At 41.7% G+C, this 10260-nt stretch overlaps 1 protein-coding gene across 1 annotated transcript in view; it reads right to left on the reverse strand.

The window, feature by feature from the left end:
- The window catches only part of SNX12 (sorting nexin 12), a 16070-nt gene extending 12658 nt beyond the window's left edge, over positions 1-3412 (reverse strand). Inside the window, 1 exon segment of the mRNA NM_001193757.3 lies at positions 3262-3412. The gene's annotated coding sequence lies outside the window, so the exon portion shown is untranslated.
- Positions 3413-10260: the final 6848 nt, after the last annotated feature.

Here is a 10260-nt window from a genome sequence, read left to right on the forward strand (position 1 = left end):
GTGATAAGAAACAGTAGGGCATTTTTAGGCATTTATCGCCAATTCAGACTGTGTGATGGAAGTGTTTAGAAAGGTAGACTGGCTAAGGATGGGCAGACAAAGGATGATCTGCTTATATTAAGCAAAGGATCTCTGACTTTATGATAGGTGATACAATGCTTTATAGTAGGTGATAGGGAGTCCCTGAAGGATCCTAAGCAGGAAAAATACATGATCAGATGTATGTGTTAGAAGAATTGTTTTGTAGACAACATGGAAGATGTATTTAAGTTGAATTGTGAAGGTATTGACAATAAGACTCAGAATCAAGTGGTGATGGTGAGAATGGAGAAGAGGGAAGAGATAGGACAGAGATTGAAGAAATAAAATAGGACTTGTATGTGATTAGATATGGTGGTAGTATAGTGTGGGGCTTAAATGTGTGACCCATGGACTTAGGCTGCCTGGGTTTAAATCCTTGCTTTCTAGCTGTATAACCATGAGCAAATTATACAAACAGTTTTCCTCATCTGTAAAAAATGAGTTCAGTTTAGATAAATATGGGGTGTCTGTAGAACATCCAGGTGGAGATGTCCAGCAAGTAGCTGGAAATACTGGCCTGGAGCTCGAGGGCGAGGTCAGGGTTAGAGAGATAGAGATATGAGAGTCATCAGCATACCATGTAGAAAGAAAAACATGAAGAGGCAAGGACAGAAGATTTAAAAATTGGTGAGGGCATGCAGTTTTGGTAGGAATGTGAATCGGTACAATCTTTCTGGGAAATAGATTGGCAGTATGTGTTTTTCTTAAAAACTTTGACTTGAAGAAACTTGTAATACTGGTTGTCTCTGGAGAGCAGAACTGGAGAAAAGGAGGCACAGATGGCAGGGAGGGTTGTTTTTCATTAACTATGTTTAAGTATAGTGCCTTTGTATTTTTTTTATTTTAAATGTTATTTACCAAAATCTTTGACTCAAAAGTTTTACTTCCAATAATTTATCCTCAGAAAATAATCAGATAATCACATAAAGATACCAGTGTAAGGATCCTGTTTTTAAGAGCAAATAATTGTGCATTTTCTGCAATATTTTTGTAGTCTTTTTTTCTAATTTGTGAATTTGCTTATATAACAAATCTTATTTTATTTTATTTTTTTTTTTGAGACGGAGTCTCGCTCTGTCGCCCAGGCTGGAGTGCAGTGGCGCGATCTCGGCTCACTGCAAGCTCCGCCTCCCGGGTTCACGCCATTCTCCTGCCTCAGCCTCCCGAGTAGCTGGGACTACAGGCGCCCACAACCGCGCCCGGCTAATTTTTTGTATTTTTAGTAGAGACGGGGTTTCACCGTGGTCTCGATCTCCTGACCTTGTGATCCGCCCGCCTCGGCCTCCCAAAGTGCTGGGATTACAGGCGTGAACCACCGCGCCCGGCTTTATAACAAATCTTATAAAGGGGTAGCGGATTTTATATTTTACAAGGCTTTTGATCTTAGTCACTTCCATCATAAATTTCACTATCCTGTGCAAATGGCCTAATTTACAGTTCCCCTATCTATCCATTTAAAATAATGTCCTATGCTTGTTGATACAGAATGATGTCCATTAAAAAGTGAAAAAAGCTGGTAAAAAATATTGTAGTATATCATTTGTATTAATGTATATTTTATATATATAATTAATATAAATAGTTATAATTATAAATAATATATAATATAATATAAATATAAATAACTATATATAAATATTTATATATAAATAACTATATATAATTTTTAAAGTCTGGAAAGACATACAGCAAAATGTTAGCAGTGGTTACCTCTGTGTGGTGGGGTTTCAGTTGGATTTTATATTTTTATAATTTTCTAAAGGATCTGATGTTTTAACAATAAACTTACATTTCTTTTTTAACCAGAAAAAGTAAAACTATTTCCATTTGGGAAAAACATTAAAGGGCAGGCACAGAAAAGAACAGCTTGTGGGCCAGGCACGGTGGCTGGCGCCTGCAATCCCAGTACTTTGGGAGGCCGAGGCGGGCAGATTGCCTGAGTGCAGGAGTTCGCGACCAGCCTGGGCAACACGGTGAAAACTGGTCTCTACTAAAATACAAAAAAGTAGATGGGCGTGGCGGCGTGCACCTGTAGTCCCAGCTACTCGGGAGGCTGAGGCAGGAGAATTGTTTGAACCTGGGAGGCGGAGGTTGCAGTTAGCTGAGATCAAGCCACTGCACTCCAGCCTGGGCAACAGAGCAAGACTCCATCTTGGAAAGAAAAAAAAAAAAAAAAAAAAAAAGCCTGTGAAGGATATCAGGAAGGAGTGGTCAGAGAGGTAGGAAGAGAGCCAGAAGACAATAATGATCTGAAGGCAATGAATGAAAATGTTTCTAAAAGGAGCAAATAGGTGGTTAATAGTGTTTAATACAGTAGAAAGGTCAAATAAGATAAGCCCTGATAAATGTCCAGTAGATTTAATAATTACTTAAATGAGAACAGTTTCAGTAGAGTCCTGGGAGTAGAATCCAGATCATAGTGAATTGAGAATTGAATCAGAGGTGAAGAAGTGGAAACATTTAATAGAGAATCTTTTGAGAAACTTGCCTAAGAAAGAAATGTAGCCAGAGAGCAATGCATAGTCAAAGAAGGATTTGTTTTTTAGGATAGGAGAGATTTAAATGTGTTTAGCGCTAGAGGGACCAATTCCATAGAAAGTGAAAAGTTAAATATATAGATGAGTGACGAGATAAGGCCCTAGGAGAATTGTGCAAGTTAAATTCACAATGAGGTGTAAATAAATGATAAATGATCTTTGAGAGAAAATTTTGATAGGGTGAAAAGAAGAGGAGAGTAGAGGGTACTGGGCTAATTAAGTCCTTTGCATTAATAAGGCAGTAACAGCTAGCTGGCTCCCATACACACACACACACACACACACACACACACACACACACACAGAGCACCCTTTTTATTTTTCATGGCAGGCACAGAAGTTCAGAGCTACTAAGTGATGTTGGGTGAAGCACAGTTATCCTCTGTACCTCAGCGCGCGCGCGCGCACACACACACACACACACACACACACACACACACACACAGTAGCTGAGTCAAATCTCTTGACAAACAGGTGACATCAGAACTTGATGCGCACTTTCCTCTCTACTGCGTTTCCTTGACCACAGTGATTCTTGGCCAAAAGGAGTCAAGAATGGGGGTGGTGAGAAATGAAGATTTAGGACCTTTAAATTGTATGGAATCCCATTAGTTCATCATCCTGCCCACAGGCAGTACTGTACCTTAATCAAACAGACACCTATTCATCTTCCTGCCCGTACATTTTTCTCAAAGGACATTTCACAATCTCCGACTCAGTGTTATGCAACCATACTGACAAGAACTTCTTTCGATTCTCCCTTCAGGCTGTCCCAAGGAAATGGCAAATCAAAAGACCCTGTAATTTGGGGTGTTTGTGTTCCTGAAAGCAGGAGGCTGGAACTGCAGGGAGGGAGTACGAGGGGAGGGTCTGGTTGTAAAAACAGGTAGTAGAGTGGTGAAAACAAAAGAGTAGAGCTCATATCCATACAATCTGTATTTCAGGGGATCTGGATTTAGAGCTTAACTGCCTTTCTATGGAGCACCCTACTCCTTTCCACACACACCCATCCAGCTGCCTATTACCATTAGTGACTTGTTCCCTTCTTGACGTTCATTTCACCTGAGGCCTCCCTGAGGATAGTCTACTTTAAACTAAATCCCTTCTGAAAGTTGTCAGTTGTCTCCCTATGTTGATGAAGTGCCCTTTAAATACTCAACTTGCCTACTTAAGTTGGTGATTGTATTTATTTCACAAAAGTATCTCTAAGTCGCCTAGGGGTGAGGGCAATCTGGGAAAAAGTGGCGGCAGCCTAAGTGGGCTGTTATGCATGTTAATGGGGTTGCTAAAGACCTAACCCATCAGCTGACAAGCGTCTGACCTCCAGCTTCCATAGAGGTGTTCGTTAGTTATATACTTAGTTATCTAGAAACAATAAGACCTGGAAAGACAATAACGTTGAATTAGCCAGCCTTCTTCCCTTAATAAAAGCTAACCTTTTATTGAACACTTACTATCTGCCAGGCACAATTTTAAGTGCTTTATATATTTTAACTCAGTTAATCCTCAAAACAATCCTATGACATAGGTGCTATTTTTACATCTGTAGTGTAATGATGAGGAATAGACGGATTAAGCAACTTGCCCCAAATCACACAGCTAATAGTGATAAAATCAGGATTTGAACCCGGTCTGGTTTTTGAGCTCAGGCTTTTAACATGCCTCTCAGAGGAGAATATTTTAGCCCTGTATGTCACCATAAAGAGAAGTGGGGGGGGAATATTTTAAAAAGGAAAAAGGAAGAAAAAGAACAAAAAATGTGATTATGGTGGGAGGGAAATAGAATGACTCTAACAAATGCTGATATAAGCTGCAAATTCCTGCCTAGATGTTGTTCTTCATCTGTTTGGTCTTTAGTCTGATGCTTCATGTGTTGAATTGTATCTTAACTATGACAACTTGAAGCCTATTTAATTTCTGCCCATCCTTCAAAGCCCAGTGCAGGTCCCACCTCCTCCATAAAGCCTCCATATCCACCCAGTCTACAGTAACCTGTACTTTAAAAATTGTGTTTACACTTATTGTCTATAGCGTTCATTTGGCTCTGGCTCACATTCTTAGTTAGCCTCCTGTGCATATATGTCTCATCTTACCAACCACATTGTAAAGTCCCTAAGGGAGGGTCTAAGACATATTTTTCTTGCATCTTGCATCCCTATAATTTCTAGCATCGTGTTTTGTAAATAATAGGCACTCAGTAAATATTCATTGGTTGACTGGTTAAAAAAGAGACTGCATCTTGGTTAACATCTACATCATTTAGTGAAGAACTGTGCACTCAATGTGTACTCAATAAACATTAATAATATTACAAACTCATTCAAAAAGCCTTTATGGAGTTTCTTTTTTTTTTTTTTTTTTTTTTTTTGAGACGGAGTCTCGCTCTGCCGCCCAGGCTGGAGTGCAGTGGCCGGATCTCAGCTCACTGCAAGCTCTGCCTCCTGGGTTTACGCCATTCTCCTGCCTCAGCCTCCCGAGTAGCTGGGACTACAGGCGCCCGCCACGTCGCCTGGCTAGTTTTTTGTATTTTTTAGTAGAGACGGGGTTTCACCGTGTTAGCCAGGATGGTCTCGATCTCCTGACCTCGTGATCCGCCCGTCTCGGCCTCCCAAAGTGCTGGGATTACAGGCTTGAGCTACCGCGCCCGGCCTGCCTTTATGGAGTTTCTACAGTGTGCAGAGAATGGTGCTGTGGGACTATGAATGAAATAAAAGACACAGCTTCTACCTTTGAAGAGCTTGGCTTGGTTCTCTTCTTCATAAAGTCTTCTCTTACTACTTCAGCGCACGTTATCTCCTTTCTCTGAATTTCTGCCGCATTCGAAGTAAAGACCAGTTATCACTCAATTGGTTTGTCTCCCTCGGTTCAATTGCAAGCCCCTTGAAGGAAATGGACAGCTCTGTCCTGGGAACATAATAGAATCACAGAATTGGAAGGGACTTCACAACTTTCCCTATCATCAAACTTCCTACCCAATGCAAGAATCCCTTTTGCAACACCCCTAATGTAGCTCTTATTTAACTCTATGCTTCCAGTATCAGGAATTAGCTGAAATAGGAAACACAGCAGGAAGAGCGGGTTCAGAGGCAAGATAATGAGTTGGATTTTGACTACTTGCAATTTAATGTGATTGTTAGACAATCAGGCAGAGACAAACAGCTGAAATTCAAGTCTCAACCTTAGGAGAGAGGTCAAGGCTGAAGAGAGAGATTTGAGAGTCTTGGGCACGGAAGTGGTAGTTGAAGCTCTAAGATCAAGTAAGACTGCCAAGGACAAGAGAAGAAAAGAGCCAAGGACAAAGTCTCTGAGAATTCCCCTACTTGGAAAGTGACAGGAAAAATCAACAAGGTGGGAGAAGACCTGGAAGGCAAAGGAAAAATTTTAAGGAGAGGCTGGTCACCAGAGTTAATGGAGGATGATGCAATGAAGTTAGAGAGGATGAGACTGAGAAAAAGTTATTTTATCTGGTGATTAAGAAGCCAGACTTGCCAGGCGCGGTGGCTCACGCCTATAATCCCAGCACTTTGGGAGGCCAAGGTGGGCTGTTCACCTGAGGTCAGGAGTTCAAGACCAGCCTGGCCAACATGGAGAAACCCTGTTTCTGCTAAAAATTTAAAAAAAAAAAAAAAAAAAAGCCAGTTGTGGTGGTGGGCGCCTATAATCCCAGTTACTCGGGCAGCTGAGGCAGGAGAATCACTTGAATCCAGGGGGCGGAGGTTGCAGTGAGTTGAGATCACACCACTTCACTCCAGCCTGGGCAAAAGAGTGAAACTCCGTCTCAAAAAAAAAAAAAAGAAAAGAAAAGAAAAAGAAAAGAAAAGAAACTGGACTTTTGACAACCTATGACCTAGAAGAGAGCCATTTCAGTGAAATGGGGTCTATTTTTGCTTGCTCTTGTTACCCCTAACACCTAGCAGAGCGCCTGGCTTGATACATACTTGTTGAGTAAATGAATGGATTGGTGAAGTGTAGATCCTGCCACAAATATAAAGTGGTGGAAAAAGGGGAAAAAGTGGACAAATTGGCCTTTTTTTCTGAAGCAAGGGGAGAATATGGGTGATGATATACAGAAATATTAAGGTGAAAAAGAAAGAAGTTGAGGTCTATGATTTTACCCCTAAAATATGAAGTAAGCTCATCTGAGAATCTCTTACAATTTCCATTCTCAGTATGATGGAGTAAATTCTCAATAGATAACATTTGTAAACTCTGGACAAAATACACACGCACAGACAGATACACACACGTGCGTGTGTGCGTGCACAAACACACACACACGCACGCACGCACAACTTGAAGGCTCCAGAGAGTGAACAAAAGCAGGCAGATTTCAGAGGGCAATTGGAGCTTGGAATAAGAGGTCAGCATGGGGTGAGTTTCTCATTTTTGTGGCCTCAGCCTGAGGTCAGGCTGCAATCACTGGCCACATCACTGAAAGTCCATTAGGAAATCCTTATCTTTCTAGCCTGAAGAACCAAAGGACAGAGCCTGGGACAACCACAGCCTCTGGAAAGTGAGGAGATGGCTAAGAAAGGAGAGATTCTGAGAAAAGGAACCCTAAATTATCTGTATAAATTCTTCCCCAAGGCATATTCTGAACTGTGCATGCATAGGGCAGTTTCCATCTAAAACTGAAAGAATGGAACTAAGATTTGAGCTGCCACTAACCACAGGCAAGGCAAAGTACAGTTTGAATCTAAACAAGTTAATTACCTGCTAAAAGAAACACATCTACCCTCTCAGAGAATATAACAGAATCCAGAATCTCCACAACATAACATACACAATGTCCAGGAGCCCCTCTAAAAGTAATACAGTTATCCATATCCATGGGTTCTGCATCTGTGGATTCAACCAACTGCAGATCAAAAATATTCAAAAAACAGGCCAGGCGCAGGGGCTCACGCCTGTAATCCCAGCACTCTGGGAGGCCAAGGTGGGCAGATCACTTGAGGTCAGGAGTTTGAGATCAGCCTGGGCAATATGAAGAAACCCCGTCTCCACCAAAAAATACAAAAATTAGCCAGGCAGGTGGCACGTGCCTGTAGTCCCCAGCTACTCGGAAGGCTGAGGCAGGAGAATCGCTTGAACCTGGGAGGCGGAGGTTGCAGTGAGCTGAGATAGTGCCACTGCACTCCAGCCTGGGCGATAGAGTGAGACTCCATCTCTCTCAATCAATCAATCAATCAATCAATAAAATAAAATATATGAGAGAATATGTGTAGATTATATGCAAAAATTACACCATTTTATAAAATGGACTTGAGCATCCTCAGATTTTGGTATCCATAAGAGGGTTCCTGGAATCAATCCCCCATGGATACCAAGGGACGACTGTATGTGAAGAATTAGGAAAATGTAACCCACACTAAAGGAAAAAGACAATTCATGGAGGCTAACTCAAAGATGATATTGCTTAACGAGGAGAGAAAAATACCCTGGTAACAAATGAAAAAATTGAAAACCTCAGCAGAGAAAAACAAAATATAGAAAATAACTAAATGAGAATTCCAGAACTAAAAAATACAGTATCTGAAATGAAAATTTAAGTGTGTGGAATTAATAGCAGAATGAAATATAATGGAGGAGTCAGTGAACTTGAAGATATCATAATCAAAAGTATTCAATCTCAAGAAGAGAGAGAGTGGATTTTAAAAAAAATGAACAGAGTCTCAGACAATATCAGAGGTCTAAAATATGTGTGAAGGAGGCTGGCCGTGGTGGCTCATGCCTGTAATCCCAGCACTTTGGGAGGCCAAAGCAGGCAGATCACTTGAGGCCAGGAGTTCAAGACCAGCCTGGCCAACATGGTGAAACCCCATCTCAACTAAAACTACAAAAAATTAGCCGGGCATGGTGGTGCACACCTGTAATCCCAGGTACTCAGGTGGCTGAGGCACAAGAATCATTTGAACCCAGGAGGTGGATGTTGCAGTGAACCGAGATTGTGCCACTGCACTCCAGCCTGGGCGACAGAGTGAGACTCTGTCTCAAATAAAATAAAATATGTGTGAAGGAGGAGAAAGAGAGAATAGAGCAGAAGGATTATTTGAAGAAATAATGGTTGAACACGTGCCAAACTTGGCAAAGTTATACATTTACAGATTCAAGCTCAGCAAAGCTCAAAAAGAATAAATATTAAGAAAACTGCACCTACTCGAATCATAGTTAAAACTGCTGAGAGCGGGCCAGGCACGGTGGCTGATGCCTGTAATCCCAGCACTTTGGGAGGCTGAGGCGGGCATATTACCTGAGGTCAGGAGTTCGAGACCAGCCTGACCAACAAGGAGAAACCCCGTCTCTACAAAAAATACTAAATTAGCTGGGCGTGGTGGTGCGTGTGTAATCCCAGTTACTCAGGAGGCTGAGGCAGGAGAATCGCTTGAACCCGGGAGGCAGAGGTTGCAGTGAGCCAAGATCACACTCCAGCCTGGGCAACAAGAACAAAACTCCATCTCAAAAAAAAAAAAAACCACTGCTGAGAGCCAAAAAATAAACAGAAAATCTTGAAAGCAGCCAGAGAAGAACAACACTGCATACAATGATTCAAATTACCATGGACTTCTCCTCAGGAACTATGGAGACTAGACGGCAGTGGGAAAACATCTTTAAACTGGCGGGAAGAAAATGACTGTCAGTCTAGTATATTATATTCTGTAAAAATATCCTTTAAGAATGAAGGCAAAATAATGGCATCTTCAGATAAAAGAGAGTCTTTCACATACTTATAAGACCTTATACTTGCTATTCCCTCTGTCTGGAACACATAGTCTCTTCCCCAGTCCCCTCTGTATCTTTAGCTTGCTAACTCCTACTCATCCTTCACATCTAAGCTTACATGCCACTTTCTCCGGGAAGCCTTCCTGATCCCCCAACTTCAAATTAGGTTTCTTCTTTTATACATGTGTATTCCCCCATATTTCCCCATCTTAGCATTTATCATGCTATATGTAATTGCTTGTTTGATTGCTTGTGAACTCCACTAAACTATATGCTCCATGAGGGGAAGCACTTGAATTTTTTCTTGCTGGTTTTGTTTTTGTTTTTGTTTTTAGATGGAGTCTCGCTCTGTAGCCCAGGCTGGAGTGCAGTGGCACGATCTTGGCTCACTGCAACCTTTGCCTCCTGAATTCAAGCAATCCTCCCACCTCAGCCTCTAGAGTAGCTGGGACTATAGGTGCACACCACCATGCCCGGCTAACTTTTGTATTTTGGGTAGACATGGTGTTTCTCCATGTTGCCCAGGCTTGTCTTGAACTCCTGGACTCAAGCAATCCACCTGCCTCGACCTCCCAAAGTGCTAGAATTACAGGCATAAGCCATTGCGCCCAGCCTGGTTTTTCTTATTAGTGTATTTACAGTCCCTGGCACACAATAGATGCTCAATCAATATTTTTTGAATAAAGGAAAGAATGTCTGATTCCAAAGTATTTTTTTTCTTTCTACTACACCAGGGTGCCATAATAGAGAGGGAGGTCCTGACACTACTATAAAATTCACTACTCTTGGCCAGGTGTGGTGGATTATGCCTGTAATTCCAGCACTTTGGGAGGCTGAGGTGGGAGGATCACTTGAGCTCAGGAGTTCAAGACTAGCCTGGTCAATATAGTGAGACCCCCGTCTCATTTTTTAAAATTTAAAA

This window comes from Macaca mulatta, chromosome X (assembly GCF_049350105.2).
Source record: "Macaca mulatta isolate MMU2019108-1 chromosome X, T2T-MMU8v2.0, whole genome shotgun sequence".
Lineage (NCBI taxonomy): Eukaryota > Metazoa > Chordata > Mammalia > Primates > Cercopithecidae > Macaca > Macaca mulatta.